We start from the raw sequence: 24,904 nt of genomic DNA, 5'->3' as shown, positions 1-24,904 counted from the left end.
AACAAGTTCTTCGTGACGGGCTCCCAACTTTTTCGTGCGGCGCCATAAATCATTGTATCGACTGCTTTGCGTTCGATAGACAGTACAAGGTGTTTGAAGGCCGCAGTGCTTCGCCGAAACGGATCATGCCGCCGAAGAACGCAGGTTGTTCAGAGGAGCTAATGACCTGTTTGGACGGTTGTGAACAAGCATTGCCGATGGTACGCCTCTTGCCGTTTTGCCACGACAGCGGCACAGACTGCCGTGCGCTGTTCGATCTTCCACCCTTATTTGAGTGTTCGGGGTTCCCGTAAGAAGGCGTGCGAGTATGGAAAGCGATTCTGTACAGATATATAAGTCATCTAAGATAAAAAAAGAAAGGTCGAGAAGTATCCGCTCCTAAAGATAGAGGAACAGCCACCCAGCATAAATTACAGTTATCTTTAGGTAATTTCCTTAATGTCGACTTAGCACTAACATTGTCATTGTTCTGTGTAAAATCACATAAAAAGCTGTTTTGAGAAGATTACCAGCATAGGTCTACTAACCGAATTCTAACAAGCAGCACATTTTTCTGCAATGAATAAAGTCTTCGGTGTGAACCCCTGCCGCCGCAGGCCTACACTATAGAAAGAGGCGCACTAAAGCGCAATTCCAATACGACAACATTTTGCAGCTTTTAAAGCAGCTTTCATGGTCATAATTGCTTATGAACATTCCTTAGGGTAACGAAAAATATGACAAAAAAATCAGAGGAGAACACGGACAAACACGTTTTCTTTCGCGAAGGATGGCACAGCGAACGCAGAATGCGCGGGAGTTGAAAGATGGCAATATCGAAGAGAGCGCGAAGAGGAAAGCGGAGGAGGAGGATGAAGTGGAGCCATGAGGCCGAAAGCAGAGGAGGGGGTAAGCGAAAGCGGGAGAAGGAAAACGTCGTGGCGCGCCAGATGGGCTCTGCCGCGACAACCACTACGAGATGGCGCCAGAATAGTGCACCGTCATCTGTCCATCGATGGCACGCGGCCAGTGCGTCGACCGATACAACACATGGAACAAAGAGCCGCATGAGCGGAGATCTGTCTGCGGCGGCTGCTGTGAATGAAGCTCACGCATCACCCACGCGCTGCCTCTCGCGATCTGCCGATTATCGAGGCAGTTGCGCTACACTTCGCTCCGTTTGCAACGTGCCGCACGAGACAGGTTGTCCACGCCAGTCAATTTATCGCGAAATGAAAAGACGCATAGGGCTGCGCTCAAATTTCGCGTTAGGGAATATCGTATTCGTGGGTGAATTTCTTTCCCCAAAACTAAAGCAAACCATTTCACAGTATCATGTGCTATAGCACCACGGACAAAATGCTCAGTGAGTAGGGAGATCCGATTGTGACGGTATCGTCATTCGTGTGTTTCTGGGAGCTATAGGTAGTTAACAGGCTACCTCTTAGGAACCTAAGCAGCGAAAATACCGAGTGAATGGCACTGAAAGCGATGGCTGATGAAACGACGTGGATATGTTGCCATTTGAGAGGCAAAACAGAAGAATCGCCGAGCTAATAGCTGGCCCGGCGAAGATTGCATTGGGTCCACCGAAGGAAGCCCCATTAGACAATGAGCCGCCTTAATACACGCCTCCCACGTCACCACCGGAGAGGCAACCGCTCAGCGCTGGTACGCCGACCTGCAGTGATGCATTTGCCGGCGGCGTGGTGCGTCGGCCCCGGCAGAATGAACGAAATACACGCGTTATGCTTCCTGCCGTCTTGACCTCTCGACCTAATAGGCCTTCAGGGACGAAACTGGAGATGAGAGAGATGAAAGGCGCGCCCTTTGACGTTGCCGGGAAGCAATGTGAGCAGCAAGTACGAATGACTGGGCTAGAGAAAATGCAGGTCGCGGCTGGCAATAACAAGAGCTGCTATTTTTGGACCCCCGGGCCCCTATAAGGTGCGTATGAGCGCGTGTACAAAATGAGCTTTCTGCATTGGTCAGCCAGGCAGCCTACCACGTGCGTCATTGTATACATAGTGGATGAATCATTCCTAAGTAAATAATGCGCAGTAGGAACAAGATCCCAGTTTGACAAGTAAAATACGCGCAATGTGTTTCAGGCAATCTGCTAGGCAGCGCAAGGTAATCTCTGCGAAGTTCTTTTTTTTTTCTTTATTACTTTTTTTGTGGGAGTTAGCTTCGACGGCGGTGACCTTAGAAAGGACCCTAAGTAAGAGAATGCAAATGATAACCTTCAAAGTATATTGACGGAGATAGTGCTGCTGCACATTTACATTAGTGTCCCTCGAGGCGTTCAGGGCGGTACCTTAGCCTACTCATAACTAAAAGCTCTTCACAGCGAGATAATTTCTATTTACTACTTCGAAATATTATGCTGTTCCTTGGTGCGGTGAAGTCACTGAATGCCGTATGATTCTTGTGGCAGAAAATTTTTTTGTCCCCAAGAATTTTTTGTAATACTCATGTGAAAGTGTCTATTTCACAACTGTTACTTGGAAACGTATTAAACCGCTTAAATGAACAAAGTGTGGTTTAAATGGTATTCAAATGCTTCGGAAATTATACTCTTCTCTCAGAATAACATTCTGTGAGTAAGGCTGCTCAGCTAATCAGCAGCGTGGTTAGGCAAAGAACGCTGTCCAACCAACCCACTCACTACGCCTCTCAACTCAGCCCCCTCCCCCCCCTCTCTGTTCGTGTCTATGCGTGATCTCATGAGTATCCAGCATCAGAACATGCCCCATAACGAGGTGATGATAGCACCATTTTCCCGCTGCTCCGCTGCTCTGAATAATCGCTGCTCTTAATAACTAGAGTTATGTTACTTGCAACAGGCTATTTGTAAAAACTCAGTAAGACATTTATCACCCCGCATAAGGTGCCACAGGAATGGGAAGTACAGTGCAATGGGTCCATTGCGCATTGTCATAGCATTTTTTTTTGCCTTACATGCATACACTCAACAGCAAGACACATTCACACGGGCGTCACGAATAAACTACGCTAATTGCTGTCGTGACACTAGCACATGACGCGCAGCTAGCCTACATTACTATGCGCTACCAGAAACGTGCGCTGGTGTTTTTGCTTTAATTTCCGTTTTAATTTCCGGCTGAAGGTTATCTTCAGCCCCTAAAAGCAGGCGCGCATATGGAGAGAAGAATACGTTCGAAATATTGAGTCATATTATTAACGTAAAATAACGCTATTGCCACAGTCACACGCTTACTGTGTGAAACAGCATCAAAGTTAGTCATCTAAAACGTATGCCTCCGCAGGGCCTTTCCAGCAGCAAAGTAGCGGTACTGGCAGTGGTGTGTTGTAGCAAAAGGCAGGTTTAGCCTCGCGATTGAGGCCGGCAATCGCTCTGCCAGAGCGTCTGTTACTGCGATAAGTCACCACATGTCTGGCAAACCAGACCTTTTTTTTTTTAGTAATGAAAATTCTCGTAAAGTCACGGTCCTAATGTTACAAAATTTGACATCCGTACTCATTTCTGTTCGCATCGGCCATGCAATTTCGTCGATAGCAAGCATCACTGTCACATCATAAGGACAGGACCTGCCCATAAAACGGTATGGTCGTACATGTAGCTGCCTTTTGTCACAAAGGCTTTACTTTAAGGACGAAGCAAGACGGATTGTGCCAATCGAGATATAACGTTCGCGTTTTCATCAAGTATGTGTCACGTGCGTCTTACACGGAAGATCTGTATCTGGCCAGCGCTTCCAAGATAGCAGGCTTGGGCACTATTCTTTTGACGTCATGCTACGTGGGCCGAAATTTCCATACCGAAGCCTGGCTTGACGAAAGCGGCGACGTAAAAATCCCAGCGGCTCACTCAGGAGCATCCACATTAGATTCTATGGCAGTCGGGCAAGGTAGCATGACGTCCCCAAGAATTTTCGCTAATGCTCACATGAAAGTGTCTATTCCACAACTGTTACTCGGAAACGTATTAAAATCCTTAAATGAACAAAGTATGGTTAAATGGTACTCCGGCCTCGCGCTATCTAGGAGGCGTTATTATGTCTCACCATACGCATTGCATCTTTGTCCCTATTCTTGAAACATCAAACGTGCAGGTTTCGGGGGTAGTTTATTACACTGCCTGGGCGGTGTGGCCAATAAAGGAATGCAGCAGTGAGGCACATTCATATGCGCTTTATCCCCCCTGCATTGCTCAATTCCGACAAAGAGAACTGACCCACCAGTGGTGCGGCATGAACTGCAAAGCACTCAAAACTCTCCCACGTACAGTGTGGTCCACTTTAATTTATATATATATATATATATATATATATATATATATATATATATATATATATATATATATATATATATATATATATATATATATATATATATATATATATATATATATATATATATATATATATATATATATATATATATATCAGTTGAATAGGACGGATGCACGTGCCTCCTGTTAATGCAATTAATTAGTACATTTACTGAGGCGCTATGAGCGGTTAACACTATTCAAAATATAATGATTGACGTACATAAATACGTTATACGTTACAATTTGTGGAACGGTGGATGATGTGACGTTGCACTAAATTACGAGGTTGAACCAAACCTTACTTTGAAATTTATTTTATTTGGATTTTATCTTATTTCACATATTTTCACTTTGTACTGAGTGTGCATTCTTTCGATCTATTAAAGGAAACACTCTAGTGTGCGGCTTTTTCTTTTCTTGTGCTCTATAGCTGAAGTGCCGGTTGAATCTATGTCAATGCACTGCACAGTTGTGTGCATAAACGTGTCAGTGCCACCAGCCGCAAGACAACTAACGCAAAGTCGGGCGACTGTACAGTTACCAACGTGGAAATTTCGCTTGTACAGTACACTCATGTGTTTCCGTTAATTGTTTACCGCACTGCATGTAAATTTTTATAACCTCCTAAGGCAGTCCGGTTCCCAGTTCTAGTAGTTCACACAATTCAAACATACTGTTCAATGACAGCACAAAGTGAATCCCTATTGGCCACACGTCGAGATGCGTATGACGAGCTGTGATTCTCGACGAAAAAATACCATGTAGGCCGAGCAGCGTTATCACGTGAAATGGTATGCAGTCACTATGGACTGGTAAAAACCGAAACGCGCTGGTGTGCAACGGTAAGTTATTTTTGTGAGAACTCTAAAAATTTACCAGGAAATGTAGGCTTCCCTCCACTTGATGGTGTTTCGATTTCAGGGATTCCTAGAAATAGAAAAGAAACTCAGGTTTGCTGCACTAATTTTTCTTTTATATATATCTACTTCTACTGTATTAGTATTTGCATTTTTATATGCAGCGGTAAATTATTCGCACTAATATATCACATACGTAGTTCGTTCTGTAGAATCGCCGCTGTGGATGAACAGTCTATGTTTAGTATGCCTTAACTGCCCTTAATGATTGGCTATCCTGGTATCGTTAAGGCCCGTGCTTAACGCTTATGCTCTAATAATTGCAGCGTACAACCTTAAGCAACTCCATCACTACAAGCATATCTTGCAGGACAACGTCAACTACAAACCTTAAACGTTGGCGAGATTCGATATTCTAAGGTAACCCGTAACGTCACCATTCACAATGCAGCGTACTCAATGTTTTCTTTTTTTTAAGCATGGGGTGGAATAACAGTGAATAGGTGTCTTCATGCCTTTGTGATGTCGGTATGTAGTGACGCACGAAAATTACAAAGCGGCAACTCCCTGCAAATATATGCCGACTGCCTCCTCGCGTGAACCGGAATTAGCGCCTGACGTTTTCGCCGGAGGAGGTTACAATATGCGAGCAGTTCCACGCCATAACTTCAGCAGACACAGCGTCGTGCCCTTTGAATTCAAATCGGTGTTTTGTCCCCAACTGCAAAAAAAAAAAAAAACATTATTTCATGCATCGTAGATTACGCTTTCATCCACTTGACAGGTCATTGAGGTCGCATTGTCGCCGAAGGTTGTGTATACCCGTCGCGAGTATAAGCCGCTGACGGTTCCCATATTCACGTGGGCTTCAATGAAAGCGAAATCTGCCGAAGCTCCAGCGCAAGAAAACTGCGTTTACAACGGCATGCCCTCCTCCCGAAACTGATACAAACGCGCGTACGTGTGCTGGAAACACAAAACGACCGCTGCTGCTGCTGCTGCCGTTCTTAAAGCGCTGTAGCCGCTAACGACAGCTGAAGCGCAGCGATATGAGCCCGTCGACGCGAGAAACGTACGGCGGGAAAACGCGTTTTTCTGCGTGCGCGAGCGCCATTCAGGGCGCAGAATGCTCGCTAGCTCACGCGGCATTTGGAACGCAGGATGGGGCGGAGGACGCAAATGTTTGCGACCTCATCTGAAGGAGGAGAAGAAAACAATGACGGGGAACAGAGCGCTCGTCTCAAAGAAGGCGAGCACTAGTGAAACAAACAAAACGGCGAACTCCCTTTTGCTTCTGTACTGCGCACCATAACATCCCCTCGCTCCCACAACGCGCTGCGTTTTCAAATGAGCGGCCATTAGCAAGGCTCGGACGCGCGACGATGAGCGAGAGAACAGTTTGCTGTTTGTTCTTTTTTTTTTCTCTCTCTCTAACCGTTTGGTGCCTCGTCGATAAGAGTCGTCTGGCGAGAGCGAGTTGGGCGCCGAAGACAGAGTGAGAACGAGGAGAAGGAAACGGCCCGAATAACAGCGTTCGAGGTAAAGCGAGGAGAAAGCGTACGCTTCCGAGCTGACCTGGCTGCGAGAGAGCTTTGACGACCAGCGGGAGAACATTTTCTTGCCGCGGGCATTACTGCGATGATTAGATAAGACAGCGAGTGCGGAGCCCCCGAGATGCGCGCAGCCCGCTGTCGGGAAAACCCCCATTGTATTGCGTCCTGTACATGCTAGAGTGAAATATATAAGCAGTCATATGCGTGTAAAAATGTAAAAAAAAAAGAAACGAGTGAAGAAAATAGCGAGCAAGGCATACTGAGATTCGGGTCTGTCATTAATGCTTTGTTTGAGAGGGTTCATGCAATTCAGTACAGTTCTCGTACAGCGCAGAACTATACAGAGCTACAGTAGTAAGCGGAGTTTTGTTATAATTCACACAACTTATGCACGCACAAAAAAGTAATGTCGATTAGGGAATAAACAGAAAGAAAAAGAGCGCTACGAAGGCAGTGGCGCGTGCTACTAAGAAGAGCTGGTAAAAACGACGTTAGCGCCCTTTTCTGCGTCGGCAGTGGTAAAATTCAGCATCAGACTATGCAGAGCAAAACAGCGTGAAGGCGTATAAAAAAAAAAAAGAAGAAAAGGAAAATTATGCGAGTCGAGAAGCTACTATTTCTTTTAATCTTTCTTTCTTTCTTTTTACCGCAGCGTACTATAGCAAAGTGAATGCCACGCACGCGCATTGCGAACTTCACGCTCGTTGGAGATAAGCTCTCTGCGTCGCGTACCCTCTGTGATTGCTACCAGTCGAACGACTTCAAACACTCTGTTGAGCTAGGCATCAGAAAAAAAAAACAAAGAGCGAAGGACACAAACGCATTGCCCTTCTTCGCCCTCTGGCCCCCATAGTTTCTGGAGTCAAGCACGCGAGAGATGCGCGGGTGCAATGCATGTAAACTGCAGCGACACAATGCGAAGAGATGAAGAGAGGCGAAAGAAAAGTAAAACTAAAGGGAATGTGATTTCCTTTTTCTCTATGCTTTCTTTGTCAGGTCACACGGCGTTTTGCGTCCCGCTGTATAGATAGGCATTTTCTCCGCTACAGAAGGATGTCATGTATAATGCGCGAGTAGCTTTATTGTTCCTTTATTCAACATTTGGCGGTCAAGAAATTTGTACTTTCTGCTATTACATATGCGTCTTATTTCTTTCTTTTTTTTTGTTACTCCATATGGTGGTCTTCTGCGCGCTTGAAATCTTCTCGATCTGCAAAAGCAAACACGTTCGCTTGAAAACTACGAATCGGCGAGAAGTTCCGAAGAAGAAGTAAACACGGAAGTACGGCTGCTTCTTCGCGGTTGAGCACACAAAGAGCAAAAAATAACGATAACAGGGAAGAAAGAAAGAAAGAAAGAGAAAGAAAGGGAGAAAGAAAGGAAGAAAGAAAGACCCTCAAGAAGCAGAAAAGAGATACACACCAAAAGAATCTATCCCTGCTACACCCGTAAACGAGTCAATGAAAACAAAATGAGAGTCGCCAGGGAAAAAAGTCGCGGGTTCGGCAAATAACACCGTGCAACCGACCAAAGACCGAAATGAGGGGGGGGGGGGGGGGGTATGGAACCGGGGGGAGGGGGGTAGGCAGGTATACAGCGAGAACCGTGAATATCCAGATTCAGAGAAAGCGGTGAAACAGATATTTACAGATGAAAGCCATACGAGGAACAAAGAAAGCTTAACCATATAGAGACCCTGACACGCGCGTTCGTGCGGCGCACAGCACGTATATATAAGGAGCGTACGTACAAGAAACGAGTGCGAAAGATTTCGGGAATATGTGTTCGCTCGAGCGGCAGCACAGGACCCGGCGAGGCTTGTTTAATGCAACCTGCAGCGGAGCCTATACCTTTCCTCGGTATGCGCTTGCCCCGTGCATTTGCTCCCCCCCCCCCCCCCCCTTTGTGTACAATTTCTTCGTCCCGTTCCTTTCTTTATTGGAGCTTTCTTGTTATATGTGAGCCAGCGAGCAGAATCGACCCCTCCTCGAGTCAAAAGTTTCTCCTGGTTGCTCTCGTTTGCGTCTTCTTTGTGACCTTCGTGCTGTTCGCCGATAGTTTTCATCTTCGCGTTCTGCCTTCTTGTTCGGGCGTGTTTGTTCTCTGAGGCAACGTCTGCTATCCTAGCAATCCTGGCTGACGCCTTCAGTCTTCTCTCTGTTTTCAACCTGTAAGCAAGCTCGACGCCGCCGCCGAAATTCTACGGCGCGACTTTCACGGGCCTCGTTCTCGAAGTTTAGAAGAACGACTTCGTTTCGTAGTATTTTTCTTTCTTACCGCTTCCAGAGTCTTGGATGCCGTAGGGAAAGAGAGGTTTCCATGACATTTTACTTCTTCCACCGACATTGACAAATGCAGCTCACCCCGCGGCCCGTCTGCCCGCCTTACAAATGTCGATTTTCTCCTCATAAATAAATCCTAGGGCTTGTCTTCTGACGTACGTCTTCGAATCTCTGTAGGCTGCGCTTGTAGTTTATGTTTTCCTGTCGATTTATGTAACGCATTCAACAGCTTCATCTGGGCAGTAGGTTTGCTTTTCCTCAATTAACTTTTTTGTTTATTTCACTGCCAGTGAAGCACCTGGTATGGCAAAATGGCAACAAACGCTGAGTGTGTCTTGACCCTGTGAAGTCTATAGAACGTATATGAGCGAGATCTAGCTGCTGGAGTTACAGACAAGAGGAAAATAAAATACATGGTTTTGTTAATTCTTTCAAAGAGTATAGCATTTACATATTTATATTTTGTTTTCCCTTGGGAACTAGCCACCTCAATAAACGCCTGACTGCACCGAAATTAATTGTATAGGATAACTACACTGAAACCAGTAGCAGTTGCAAAAAATAAAAATTAATAAACTAATAATAACAAATTACGTAAGGTCGTCACGTATTGAAGTCTACTTCACCTAGCAAATAATTTAGTTTTGATCAGTCTGTTTGAAGTGGAATAACGAGGACAACAAAGACAGCATGAAGAATTCAGCTATGAAGTATACGCATCAACTGCACTTAGGCACAAATTAAAAAAAAGAAGTGCGATAGTTTAAAAGGACAGAACAGGCAAAAAAGCAACAAATTTTATAACACTAGTGCATTGTATTGATGGCTCAGACGTGACATCGTCAATAGTTACCGATTGAAGCATTGCCGCATATGACAAAAGATGGTTATGTGAAAGGCCCATAATTTCTTGGATGTTTTCAAGGATCGCTGTGGAGATGCTGCCCTATGGAATGAGCAGGTAGTGCAGTCACATTACTGCGTCGTGCACTAAATGCTGATTTAATTGTGTAGCTTTAGCGAAACACTGCTCGGTATTGAAACACGAGCGTCTGCTTTTCAGAGCTATGGTGTTCCACGGGGCGAAACGTTATTATGGGCGCGTATAACTGGTGATGAAACTGTCAATAAAGTAACTGTAAAAAAAAAAGAAAAGGAAGTTGCAGATATTGGAAACACTTGTTGTGTAGTCCATCTGTCGGAGCGCTTGCAAGAATAATACGGCACAAAGACAAGAATAACCCGAAAAGAAATAGTACGGGGAATTCTTTCTCCTGCAGATGGTTTACTGATGTAAAGCGCATCGACAGGAAGTCTCGACTTACGTAGGATGGCGAAAGGAGAACTGTCACGGATGTCGCCTTTTCTCCAAGCCTCGTGATTCCTGCAGGAGAAGAATAATCGAAATGTAGCAGCGCACCGACACCATTGTAAGCACAATATATTAAAAAAAATAGATAACATGCAGTCGTATCTAATTGAGACGTTGATAAATTTCAAACAAACCTCCGAGGATGATTTACAGTAACTATATATAAGAAAATGAGACACACAGGTCTCAATACAAGAATTTCTTTACGACAAGCAATTTTCATTTTCTTTATTGGCCAACATTCATGCGGGACTATTTTCAACATATACGAACATGGTCTGAGGCTGCGCTGAACTGCCTCCTAGCCTGCTATGCGCAAAGGCGTTGCCTAGAGAGAAGTTGCTGCCTGCGAGCAACACGGTAATTTTTTTTTATGAATTTGAGCGAAGACCTGCTTGCGTTGCTACCAAACGTACCGTATACATACGAGCTCCGCAATGCGGGGTTGTTGGTGTGGTACCTTGCAGCACTGTTCTAACGCATACAGAGGAAAACACAAGAATACACATGAAAGACGTTCTGTGCGGTGTCTGTGTCTTTCATGTGCCGTCTTGTGTCCTAGTCTTAATGCGCTACAGTAATACTCCAGGGTATACATACGATCATGGCCCTTGCTTATTGGCCGCAGAAAAAAAAAAAGACTGGTTAATGCGGCGTTTGGTCAGCAATTGCTTGAAATAAAGAAGGGGGCAACGCCATAGAGCGTTGCCCCTTTCTTTATTTCAAGCGACACACACACACACACACACACACACACACACACACACACACACACACACACACACACACACACACACGCAAGCACACAGTGGATAGAGGGGGGCTATACTATGTACGTATTTAAGCACGACGCCAAACCATTTCATCTATTCCCTGACGAAGGCCGGCCCCCGGCTGAAACGTCGGAAATAAGGCATCGTCTTTTTTCTACGTGCGTCCTCAATCTGTAAGTGTCAGTTCAACTACCGGATTGTGGCAGACTCTCACTTTGTATATATATATATATATATATATATATATATATATATATATATATATATATATATTTGTGTGTGTGTCTGTCTGCGTGTGTGTGAGTTTACGCTGCGGCGGTCACGCACCACAAAGTGGCGTCTGGTACTTCGACATCCTCCACCAGTGTGCGCACTGCCTCTAGGGAAAATAATGCGGCTCGCAGATGCACTTGACACGTGCCGCCGGGTGTACGCCATCTTCGTGCGGAAACTCGCAGGAAGACTTCGTCGATGTTCCTGTCTCGCGTGTTTCGCAAACGTAAAAGTATTCTACAACGAACAGAACTATCAGGGCAAGAAGATGCAGCGTATGCCACGTGACAAACGACTGCCACGGATCAGCCGCGGCAGGACGCGTGCTGGTGCTGCCACCTGTCGGGCACGTGTTTCTTGCCGTCTCGGCATAGCGAAGAGTAAACAACGAAACAACAAATGTGGTTCACTCTTCAGTTTCGGCGGCAGCACACGCTGCATGCAGCGCATCCTAGCGAGGGTTTTGTGAATAATAGAAACAAAGGTGCTTCGTCCAGCTTCACCCAAGGCGCTGGATTCATTCCCCGAGGCGATGGGCCTTGCGTGAATGTACGCAGACGACGCGACGTTGGGCTGCCCCGCGAATGGTGGCCTACGGCAACGGCGGGTGGTCGTCGTATATGTCACGCTTAGCGGTGACAGTTCGGTGCGGAGGGGAAAACATCTCTATCTGCGTTGAGGATGAAGGAAGTGCGCACGTGGCAGAAGATGTGCATTTGCACTGAAACAAATGGGGCTGGGGAAAGATCAGGTGAGTTATGTGTTTGCGATAGCTGGTGCTGTATCGTTTGCTTTTCTTCCCCTCTTCGTATTTACGCCTTTTTGTGTTGTCCACGTGTACAGAGATCTAGTTGACGTGTATGTCCGGACGTTATTTAGGGTAGTGTTGGCCCGTAGCACGTGTACCAAAATTGAAATCGCTAGCTCGTAGTGGTGAGTGAAACGACGCTTGCTTTTCTAATGCGGTGTGAGTTGCGACTGATTTGTTTTTATTTCTTCTGGCTGCACAACAACAAAAAAAATATCAGAAAGGGTGTGGTGAAGGCATTTTTACATTCAATCGTCTACGTTCAGTCGTATATGAGGGGTTTAATTTATTCCACAGCATAACTGAAAACAGAAATTTTTCCCTGTCATCCAGAATCTAATAATAATAATAATAGGCTGGAGAAGAAAATACCAAGGAACAGTTGGACTGGTATGCGTTCTTTTGTCTAAGCGCTCTGCTTGGACGCTTGTTTCAAGAAGTATGTACTTGTTATTGTTGTTGATGCTTATTAAATGATGATATCCTGAAAAACAGGCCGCCGAATGACCAGCTGCCCCGCGTTCGCATCTTCTTTGAAGCTGCAAAAGTGGTTTTCAGCCAAGCTTATTCCTGTGTTTTTAACCCTGAGACATCTGCCAGATACAACAGAAACGAACGTTGGTGATTAATAAACCAGCTGCGCTCCGACAGATCTTCCTTGGCGATATTCATGAGTACTGTTTGACAATAAGGCGTGGTGAAATGAAGCAAAATTTGATAGCCCTCGGCTGCATATTGACACGTGTACTTGTCTTTATCGGGCGGCACGTTTCACCGCTGCCCTCTGGAACTCTGTAACTTCTGGAACACTAGATTACTCTGGAACGTTCGATGACTGATGTATAAAAGCCGACGCGCTTGACCCGCTGATCAGATTTTTGACGATCGCCGAGTGTGTTCGCCGCTGTCGTTGTTCTCTGAGTGTAGCCTCCTTTTGAGGGCACAAGTTCGCCCAATGAAACGCTAGTTTCTATAATCACAGTTTGGCTGCCTTCTTCACCGTCACTATTACGCGACAATATTTCACTGTTGTGTGCAGTGTCAATTGACTTATACGTGTCTTGGCTTTAACAAGTCCACAAGTCCGGGAACTCTGAACCATATCGTCTTGAGTATATTTTGTATCCTTACAAACTGCTCGAGACTTCAAAAAACGTTTTTTTTTCACTGCAGCCACGCAAAGCAACAAGTATGGCAAGTGCATTTCACAACAGTCGCTGAGCCAAAAAAGGCTTCACAACATTTTTTTAGTGAGCTTTTGCCAGAAAAAATGTAGTATGAGTGGAGAAGCACTTTTGGAATAAAGAGCACAGCCGCATACCCGAAGACAAGATCCTTCAAGCCTCTGAAGACCTCCGCAATTTCACAAAAATACGTGGTGCATATTTGAGTGAGCTACTGTCTTTCATACTTAAGCGATATTCTCAAACTGCGTACATTACGTTGCACCTAACTTCATTTGACAATACAGCCGTGTCTCCGTTCGTGGAGCCTTTGCAGTCTGTGCCTGGTCGTCAGCTTCGTGGCAGTGACCTTTAAAGACAATGTATTGTAGCCCATCGTGAAATCCTCTCAACCGAAATATCAATCGCTTCATTTAAGGCCGTACAAAGAATTTCAACTGTTGGGAATGGACGATGCTAGCTGAATTTCCAGCGCGCCACTTTTCTCCTGAGCACTTGTGAAATAACACGATCGCGATCCGGCTTCACAATCCTTTTCACAGAGGCAACGCACGTCGAATCCCAGCCACCAGCGCTGCATTGATATGTGCCTGCCTCTCTGTTTCGTCTGGTTCGTTCTCGTGCAGATTAACCGCCACCGTATAAGGCTTAGCAAAGTAAATAAAGGGATGTCTCAGCTCTTTCGTTCGCAATGAAAACAGGGAGAGATGTAGCGAAATTGGAGTTATATTGGCTTTCAGTGTTGATTCGAGACGTTCTACGGGGCCGCCAGTGTTTTGAAATCTGTCCTACGCGCTTATGTCGGATTGCGCAGCCAGCGAGTGGCTGACGTCTGCGCTCCCGTCGAGTGAGAGCCGCCGTATCTTCCGGAGAGACAGACAGGGATGCCGTTCTATTGCGACACTGAGTCCGGAAAATCCTTCTGTCGGGTGTCGACTGCTGCAAATCCCTTTGACTAACTTACGGCCCGCGAGTCTGCACAGTCTATAGAAATAAAAAATGGCAAACGAAAAAAATGACACAGAGAGAGAGAGAGAGAGAGAGAGAGAGATGGGGGAGAGAGAGAAACTGAGATAGAGTTTAGGCGTTCTTTCGTGCGTACGAGTCCAAATGAAAATTCGGGAGCTTTGCCATTTCGTCAGCGAAACTAAGCGACGCAAACGCCAGCATGGTTCACACCAAAAGTTTAGAGAGCACCGAAACCGCAGCCTCAGGAAAGCGGTCTCTGACTAGATGGTGCTGTTCTCGCTACATTGCTCGTTTACCGCTAGGGTAGAAGAAAGCGAAGGTGACTTCCGGTCCCAAATTGTGTGGTAGTAACTTTGCCATCTTTGAATACAACAATTAAACGACAAAGAAAGCAGTCTATAGCTACGCAGAATCAGAATTCTATGGAGATGGAAGGCGGCGAAGATCGCGACCAGCGAATGATAAGTGAGAGCGTATCAACATATTTTTATTAAGCTACCAGCATTGCACACGGTCGACTTCAGGGTTTTTAATCAGCACCTACCAAATTAATCTTCAGGCAGCCTACTCACAAGCAAAAAATAAAACGCACTCGCCGCATTCGTCCATTCAGCGAACACTTGATTCGCTCCAAGTATGGCTGAACGTGCAGCTTAAAAACGTTTCTTTAAAACGTGCCCCTTTCAATGTTTGCACTTTCTATTTTACTTCCGGCACTCTTCTCGAGATTTTGCTAAATTATTTTACTTGACGCACACATTGTAGCAAGTTAACGTGTCCTCACAAGCTGCTTCTGCGAGGATTGATAACGAGAGCATCGGAAAGAACGAATAGTTACGCATCACTGCTCGTAAAAGCTAGACAAAGAAAACATAAGGAGATGGCGTAAGGGGGAAAAAAGAGTAAAGAAATAAAACAAAATTATAGGCCTTGATCAACTCTCTACATGCTAACATCTCTAGCACGTCGCTTCGTATCTCGTGTCATTAAATTTCACCCCGTCAGTAAACTCTGGTTGAGCTTTTCAGTCTATTTAACCCTCATTCCCATATATTCAAGGCGCAGTCCTCTTTCTATTGATGCCTGCCGTCTCATGCGAGTCTATCGCTTGAAATTTATTCCTTCGCCGGTCTCGTAAAACGCTTCAGGCGTCATCCTCAAGTGCTAAATGCACGGCGTCGGAGACAGGGCTGTCTATTTTGAAATGAGGGCATCGAATTGCCCTCTTTCACTTGTATTTAAAATTTGTTTGTGCGTATTTACCCAAACGTCCCGCAGGAGTACTAGTTAGTCCACATAACGAGCGAAATAATTATCCAGTTACTAATCGGCAATCGTTTATATTTGTTCAAATGATAGTGCTAGGTTTACAAGGCACCACTCACGTCTCCGCATTTTAGTTGACTGTAGGGCAGCTGTCACACCTACGCGAATGACAAAAAAAGAAAGCGAACCTCGGGAACTACGCTGGGTTCTACGTTGGGTTATCAAACCGACCGCTCTTGAGCCCATGTGCACGGCCCTTTGATACATTACCGATGCACCGCCTTTGCCATGGACAGCGACAGGAACGGTATTACACTTAAGTGTTCATGCGGCTGCACATGATTCTGCGCTGTGATAGTGTGTGGTGGTTCTAACCGGCTGTGACTGTGGGGTCAGAGCTCTCTCTCTATCTCTTTCTATCTCCCTTTCTCCCGTATCCCAATGTAGATTGAGAAACCAGATTTTCCGTTATAGTTCTACTTTCAGAGCAATGTAACGATTGTGGTGAAAATAAGTTCAAGCTCAAAGTGTGTTATCTTGGCTTAACGGACTCTGCGAGTAAGTTTCGCCTTTTGCATAAAGAGAGAGAGAGAGAGAGGAACGAAAGGAAGAATAAAGACAAGAAGATTAGTAAGAACAAAAAATCTGATTTGCGGCCCTTCATAGATATGGGGGGGGGGGGGAGGGGGGGGGTCTGGTTATCCTCGTGGTCATTCTCCTTCCTTTCGCCGCTCTCTCCCTCCCCCAGCACCTCCGTCCCGCACTCCTTTTGTCAGAGTGCGTGATGCGCAGCAGACCTTGCTCCCTGAGGCTGTACCTGAAGCTTCGAGTTCCATCTACGAAATTGCTTGGAGTGCAACAACTGTGCTGCGTAGAATTCGGCTACCCCTTGCGAAAGCTTATACTGCCCTCTTTGGCGGAATGGCTAAAAAAGGTTGCCTTCGATATCAGGAGTTGCGAGGAGACGAGGAGCTATTCTTTTTTTTTTTCTTTGACGGGGGACAAGACTTCAATACGTATAGGGACAACGTCCCTCTAGCGCATTAGAACAATTACATCACTGACCATTGGGTTATCACGGCACTTGGATGGGTAATAACGCTGTTCAGAGGACAGTACGTCGACGACACTATTGCGTTTTCCGGAGTTGTTAGTAGGGGAGACATGGTAGCGGAAACCAGGCGCCACTGTTATCCGAGCTTACACCGAAGCTAGCTTCGAAAATGTGTGCGTCACTTTCCAAGCTACGGCTTCCATGCTGGGGGCCCAGTTTTGATTTCTGCTGAGACCATTTTTCACCCTGCGGCTGATATCGTGCAACTAGTGACGTTGCCATGTTCTTTTTTTTGTTTCTTTCAACGATTATATTCGCAAACACATAAAATATAAAGTCGCTGGCAGTGTAAAATGAAATCTTCATAGCTATAGCACACGGAATTTCGAGAAGATTGAGGACTCTGGAACGCGTAACACCATCGTACGTTTCCCGCTACGGCTGCTGCGCTGCGTGGAATTTAGGGAATTTTTTCGTGTCGGAGCACAAAATGGGCGAGTTACCGCAGGACCGCCGTAAACGACCCGTTTGCCGAGCGAAAAACGCATTCCGTGTTCGCGTGTTCCGGAGCGCGCTCTTTTATGCGGGAATCCAAAAAGAAAGAAAATATAATACAAGCATAAAATAAAGCAGCGCGACAAAACGCACACCTGTGGGAAGACAAATAATAATAATAGTAATAATAAAAACAAGAACAAAGTGGAGCTTCTGGCAGGAGAAAGTGGACGCAGGTATATACTCAGGAGCACGCAGGCAGTAACAGCGAAAGCGGACGCGCGGAAAGAAGTGAAGTCCAAACAAGCCCATCTAAGTTGCCACGAAAAAAAAAGAAGCGTTTTAGGGAATCGCGCCTGCGGTCGTTGTAAGTAAACAGTAGAGCGTAGCTGTATGGTGGAAGAGAACACGATGTCAATATAAAAAAAGAAACCAGGCTTTGAAAGCTACCCTTCAAAATGTGGATGACATTAAAGAAAATGTAATTTTTAGTGATGCGAGAAGTCCCGGATGGGGGAAAATCTTTCCTTTTTTCTTGCGTGGGAAATTCTAAATAAACACGACCTCCGTCCTCCCCAACTCATGCCTCGAGGTGCATATAAACTCACGGTTCCAGCGTGCGGCTTGCCGCTCGCGTCGTATACCTATACTACGGCAGAGTTGGCGTTGGCGGCTATAGCGGGCGGGCTGGCGGCGCGTCGGCGTTAGTGGTGATATATTCGCGCGCTGAGACCTTGACAATAAAGGCGTTTTCCCGGCTATCTCCGGTCGGCGGCGAGCTTCTGCCGCCGGCAGGTGCGAGCCGCCGCCTTCTTTCTTTTTTAATTTTTATTCTACGTTATTTTCACTCACGCGCTTCGGAGCTGGCTGTCTCGATTCGCGTCCGCGGGAGAGCGAGCGAGGGAGCTCGGGGAAATTGAAGGTGCGCGTAGCCTTGACTGGGCGAAGATTAATTTATAAGGCAGATGCACCTGCTTCTCCTTGAAAAACTGGCACATTTCGGAGCAATCCAACAGAAAGGATGGCCCTCTGCCGTATTTCCACCTACGATTATTTTCCCCCTACGATTTCTTTCCTCAGTGTACGTTTTATCCTTTTTCTGTACATCGTGTTGTAGTGTTTATCGTTCGCAAGCCCCTTTGCCTTCGTATTCATTCGCGCGGACTTCCCCGGCTGCTTCTCGCTTAGAACCGTCCCACCCCATATTTCCAGGCCTTCCCTGCTCAATCTAGCCATTAGAGCAGTCTATTTACTCGCATGTCTCGAGGTCGGGTTTCATATCCACGGAAAGTTAATGTCGCCGGCGAAAAATGTGTTAGTGGGCACGCACATGTCGCAGGTCTAGGCGTAAAATGAGTAGTGTATCGTTACCGTGCTTTCCCACCAGAGGTACAGTTCGGCGTCGACAGTTTGCGTATACCGCGGAATCTGAGAAAACGTTGCGTCTCCGAGCGTTTTGTGACCGTAGCCAGCAAAACTGCGTAACACTATGTGGTCCGAATACACTAGCACGGGTCGGAAATCAAAGTGCCAGGCTGCGTGCCCAAACTTCGCAAATAATCGACGTCAGGAAGTTTCAGCTGGTCCGTAAACGTACACTGCCTTCTGCAGGACGGCGGGTTTACCGTCTACCTAAACGTGAAAAATTGGTTTCGTGGCGCCACCTCCTCATTATTATTGCAGCAACCTACCATTTTCTACTTTGCTGCGGTGTAAACTGTTGACAGTGACGGAAGTATTAGTGCGCTGCCCCCGCCTTCTCATTTCTTTCCCCCCCTTTTTTTTTGCGAGAAGAATCACGTAACACAAAAACGCGTCTAATGTGTTGTGGTTGAACAAAGAGTCACAAGATGTCACTGCTAGCGTTTAAGGACGCATGAGCACGAGCTTTAGGGAGAATGACTAATACGTTTAAGGACAAACTAAAGCTTCCTCTTCCCTCGGATGCCGCTGTCTGTAAAGCTTTGACGCCGATCGCGCCTATAAAGAAGGCAGTGAATGGGGACATCACCTTATCTCCAGCTTTCTACTATTTAAAAAAAAAAAGAAACATAAGTCACTCCAGCTGTTCAGGGATGCTGCTGAAATTTCTGGTAACGTTTATTGCTGCTGCAATGAAGAGGCGGCAGCCACGTCGCCAGTCTCCGGGGAGGCGCGAGTTCGAGATTGCCTGGGCTGCTCTGGCTGAAAAATATGGCTGAAAAATATGGCTGAAAAATAGAAGGAAATAGGCTTGGCGTATCTTCCCACAACCACAGCGTGCAGCGGTGCGCAGAAACAGCGCGTTTCTTCGAGTTCCACGAATGAGCATGTCCAAAAGTTTAAGACCTCCCCAACTAATGGGCCATCTCTCGTCTACGGGTGCTAAGCGATCGTACCCCTCCATAGGGAAATCCTCTTATAGTAAACGTACTGCATCCCAGGGCTTCTTGAAGCACTCAAATGAGTTAAAGTTATGTAATTTTCAGTACGTTATTTCACTGTTTGTCAAGTCTGTCGTAACCCTTCCGAGTTCCACGGCCACATTTACATACCCAGTTAAGCTCTAACTGCGATGTACGTATTTAGAAATCAGGTATGAGACATAGGCGCACTCATCCGCTAAAATAAGTTATTGACGCAGGTATTAAGGTGACGGACTGCGTATATAAAGCTGCGTTGTAATCCACCAAACCACTGAGATGCCAGAACAGTTCTTTTGAGAAATCGTGCATTGAAGCCACGGCACAGGAGCACATGCATTCTATGCGATATACAGTTGCCGGAGAACGCAGAATATCTGCAGAGGTTTTAGCTAAGGTTAACTTTCTGGAAGGTAGAACAACGAAGTAGCCTAACTCATCAAAAAAGTGTAACGCAAGGACATCTTGCTTGAAGAAATATTCAACATCGAGGTCTCTTAAGTGCTTATAGCTTTTGTAGACTGGTCATTTCCTTAATTAATTAATTAATAATTAAGATAGTTCTGAAGATACAGAAGAACCATAGCCTGCAAGGAATCCCGAAATGATGCTTTCAATATTCAGCTCAACAAGAAAAAATCGTAGCATCAGAAGTATATTGCGAAAAAGATACAATGACATTTTATGATCTCAACAGAGCTCGAGAACTATGTTGAGCTGTACTGCAATCTATTTTCCTGACAAATCTTAAAGGCCCCGTGAGCACAAATAAACAAATAAACGCTGCAATGAGCTCTTATTTGATTTTTTTCCTCTCCTATAGAACGTAATATTACCTCAGGAACGGTGCTATATGATTTATAATCATTCGGCTTAACTTTTATCGCTTCACAATTTATGGGACCGCTCTAGAGTAAAACAGTGAATGCACTCGAATAAGCAGGGCACTGCTACCATATTCATGGTAAAATCTTGAAGCATGTCAGGAAAAAGCACCTCTAACTCTGACTGATGCACGAGTGCCTGTAACTACGCCGCTACAAGCGCAGAGCATTTGCACAATGCAGTGAACGCGACACTTATGTATGAGTTGTGGAGTAATGAGGTGAAACAAGATGCTGAGAAATTATACAATGGCGAAAATGCCATAGTCGGCTGAAGCAAGTTATATTAATGTACAGATGGGCGGCTCAGCGCTATACGCGGTATGCCTTTTGTAAAATTGATCAGTTCATTTGTACCCACACTGTTTGTCAGGTGGTTTCATTCGTTATGTGCCAGCATATTAGTCGCTGGAGGGGAAGAAAGCAATAAATAAACGTACGTTGTTTGTCATAACATGTGAAGGCCACGTAATGCTTAAAGCAAATTCCCGGCTTCCTATTGCCAGAAGAAGAAAATCGCATTTGAGGATGGCAGAAAGTTAGGTGGTGTGATGAAATTCGGTAAAGTTGCAACCACAGGACAGAGTACCCTGACGTAAGACAGAGGTAATTTGGGATTGCTGGAATCGGCGTTCGGCCTGCAGTGGACATTAAACAGGCTGCTAGTGCTGCTGCTGCAGCTGCATGTTTGCCGATTGGGGGAAAAAGGAAAATACTGCCTTAGGGTAATGAATAATAAAAATGAGAATGTATTCAAGCTTTACTTAGTTCCATAACGAACGTGATTACTGGTGTTTCGTGCAGGATACAATAGTCAGCAATGAGAAATGCATGAAAACGAGACAGGTACGTTTGGTATAGCGTGACGAAAAATTAATAAAATGCTCTCTCATTCTTAATCAAGTGTAGTGTACGCTTCATGCGCGTTCTTTTCCGGCTCTAGAAAAAAAAAATGAAAAGAAAGTAGGCGCTGTAAAGGCCAGGCGCGCTGAGATGGCGTGTTCACTCATGTCGGCAAGTCGTGTTTTCGCCGCTCCGGGAACTGGTCTGCTCTTCGCGGCGCGACCTTCGGCTGATGGATCAGGTTCATTATGTGCGCCGACATTGAAGGATTTGCGCACGACGAGCGTTATTTGGGATAAAATCAATAATAGGCTGTCCGCCCGCATGCCTGCCTGCCTGCTTGCCTGCCTGTCTGCGAACGCTTTCTTCCTCTATCACCTAGTACTAGAGTGCTCGTGAGAAACATTAACAGAAGAGAAAAGCTAAAATCGGCATGTATGCTTTCACCGTGCAGGCGTCAGGACGATCAGCTCGACTCCAGTCGTGAAACGCTATTGAGTTTGCAGCTTCTAGAAGAGCCTTGCACGCCTACGAGAAAACTCCCGAGTGGCCTAAGCTGGAGGCGGTCAAAACCATAGTGCGTAATCGGCGAATCAGATCGCGAATCGGAGTTTCTCACGTGAATCCTGTGCACAACTACTTTGCCAGGCTTCAGCAGTATGACGCAACTGCTCCGGTGCTAGTTCTTAACATTTGCCGACGTTCTATTCCGCGTCAAGTTCAGTTTAGTCCACATTGATACGTTGCTAAACTCGAAATATCCGTACCAAGGATTGTGCAGGCGCTGCGGCGCCATGTGTGTGTGCGTGCGTGCGTGTGTGTGTGTGCGTGTGTGTGTGTGTGTGTGTGCGTGTGTGTGTGTGTGTGTGTGTGCGTGCGTGCGTGCGTGCGTGCGTGTGTGTGTGTGTGCGTGCGTGCGTGCGTGCGTGCGTGTGTGTGTGTGCGTGCGTGTGTGTGCGTGCGTGCGTGCGTGTGCACGTGTGTGTGCGCGTGTGTGCGTGTGCGCGTGCGTGTGCGCGTGTGTGTGTGTGCGTGTGTGCGTGTGCGTGTGTGCGTGTGCGCGTGCGTGTGTGAGCGTGTGTGCGTGTGCGCATGCGTGTGCGCGTGCGTGTGCGCGTGCGTGTGTGCGTGCGTGTGTATGTGCGTGTGTACGTGCGTGCGTGTGTACGTGCGTGCGTGTGTGCGTGCGTGTGTACGTGCGTGCGTGTGTACGTGCGTGCGTGTGTACGTGCGTGCGTGTGTGCGTGCGTGTGTACGTGCGTGCGTGCGTGTGTACGTGCGTACGTGCGTGCGTGTACGTGCGTGTGTGTGCGTGTGTGTGTGTACGTGCGTGTGTGTGTGTGTACGTGCGTGTGTGTGTGTGTACGTGCGTGTGTGTGTGTGTGTGTGTGCGTGTGCGTGTGCGTGTGCGTGTGTGTGTGTGTCATAAGGTAGGACTGGGCATTAGCTTTACGCATTCAGACTCGGGTTTGTGTCTTCCAAGAAAATACCAATCCAGCTAACTTTGACTTTTTCTGCCACTGTATTTATTTAGTCCATATTTTAAACGGCAAATTGTCTCAACAGGTTTTGAACGTATTCTGCCGCTTAAAACTGCGCCATCGACCAGTCGAGAAAGCGGCGTCTATCAATGCCAAGTGTGTTCCCTTGGGCATGAATGAGAAAACTCCATTTTCGTAAGAATATTTTTCGCATGTCAGTTTCGTTACCACTGCCGTTTTTCTTGTTATATATCGTACACCGTTCTCGTAATTTAGGTTTGATTGATTAACGGGGTTTGACATGCTAAACCTTCAAAGCGGACATTTGACTAATGCTCCAGCAGAGGGCGGTGCATTAATTTCGTCCATCTGCTGTTCTTTGACACCCACCTAAATCTATGTTCACGAGCAATTTTGCACTTTAGATAAATTGGTTTTAGGCGTCCCCGGCTGGAGATTGAACCTGTGACCTCGAGCTGTGGCCCAGAACAGCCGAGCAAGTGGGTCACCGTAGGAGGTGCCCTCATTCAGAAAGAACACGGTAGGTTCGGCACGATAGGTAGCGCGATAGGTAGCACGATAGGTGGCCGAACATTACCATTACCTATGAGTTATAGTTATTTTGGTAATAACGGAAACAACAATAAGCGTCGGAAGCTGTCAAAACAGGAAGAGAGAGAGAGAGAAAGAGAGTAATATAGGAAGGCAGGGATGTTAACGAGTCAATAGTCTGATTGGCTACCCTACGCTGTGGGAAGGGAGAAGGGGAAGCGAGAGAAGGGAGAGAGAAGGTGTAGATACGTGCACGGACAGCACTTGAGTTAAAGACTCTCGCGCAAACGAGAAGTTCTGAGAAAGCATAAAAGTGCCTTTACTGCCTTCTGAGCCGATGATCGGTCGGGACGGTGCTCTATTAACGTCTGTTCAGTCAGAGGACGATCGTCTAATTTCCTCAATGTGTTGGTCAAAGATTGTCTTTGTGCTTGAAATTGAGGACAATGGTACAATAAATTTTCAATGTTCTCCTCGCATCCGCAAACATCACATGCAGGACTATCAGCCATTCCAATTAGTGCTGAGTAGGCATTCGTGAAGGCAACTCCAAGCCATAACCGACACAGAAGAGGCGCTTCACGTCGGTGCAGACCGGCTGGAGGTCTGAGTTGAAGTGACGGGTTTAGTCTGTGCAGTCTTGTGCGCCTGGTATGTGCGGTGTTCCACTCTGCTAAGGAGATCGTGCGTGCTAAAATGCCAAGTTGTCTCGCAGCGTCGGTCCTTGAGAGAGGAATTGAGAGGCAGTGGCATTCTTGGCTTGATATCCGAGCTGCCTTATCGCCGTCATCATTTCCTATGATACCGCAATGACCTGGTATCGACTGGAAAGAGATATCATGGCCTTTTTCTCTTAAGTGATGGACAAGTTCCACGATTTCGCCCGTGAGTTGCATGTCGGAGAAATCACTGCACACATTGCAAGGCCGGCCTTAAATCGCAGAAGATTGCCCATTTTCTAGGACTTTCAGCCTTTATCACATGAACTGCGTCGCGGAGAGCCGCGAGCTCTGCAGCTGTAGACGTAGTGACATGGGAAGGCTTAAACCGCTGGGTTATTCTCATTGTTGGTATAACTACCACGCCACTTGAACAGGGAAAGAAGGCTAAAAATTCCTGAGGTAAGAGACGATACTAAAGGATAACGCACACTTCATTGTTATCGCTTCTTTAGGCTTTGCTATATGCCCTCGAACAATGAATGATACCCTAAAATGCGCTTTGGTTCTGGCACCCGTCATCAAATCACAAGCACCCGAATCTCGCGCAGATTCAAAATGACGGAGAAGTAGGGAGCTGACAGAAAAGTGCCCGATGTCGGCTGTGTGCGGAGGATACGAGAGGCCGAGGTGGAAGAGAGAGGATACGCGGACGATGGTGGCGACGTTGGCAGCGGCCATAACTGCTCTTGCCGCCAACAGCCGCACAATGCTATGCTCCACCCCACCCAACGCTGTCTCAGAATGCAGGGAGCGCCCACTTCGCTTTCAAATTGCATCGGTCTTCCTTTAAGGCATCCAGGCTTTGCTCGTGATGACTCGTTTTCGTCTTTGCTCATT

General features: G+C 46.3%; 1 long non-coding RNA gene across 1 annotated transcript in view; it reads right to left on the bottom strand.

Moving 5' to 3' along the window:
* Nucleotides 1-7,791: 7,791 nt before the first annotated feature.
* LOC142579573 (uncharacterized) overlaps nt 7,792-24,904 on the bottom strand; it is a 163,403-nt gene continuing 146,290 nt past the window's right edge. The window contains exons 2-3 of the long non-coding RNA XR_012827420.1: nt 10,315-10,373; nt 7,792-7,917 (exon numbers count right to left, since the gene is read on the bottom strand). This is a non-coding gene — a long non-coding RNA (uncharacterized LOC142579573). The remainder of the gene's footprint in view (nt 7,918-10,314; nt 10,374-24,904) is intronic.

This window comes from Dermacentor variabilis, chromosome 4, assembly GCF_050947875.1.
Source record: "Dermacentor variabilis isolate Ectoservices chromosome 4, ASM5094787v1, whole genome shotgun sequence".
NCBI classification, from domain to species: domain Eukaryota; kingdom Metazoa; phylum Arthropoda; class Arachnida; order Ixodida; family Ixodidae; genus Dermacentor; species Dermacentor variabilis.
Note: the sequence above shows the minus strand (reverse complement) of the source record. Positions and strands in the feature narration are given on the sequence as shown.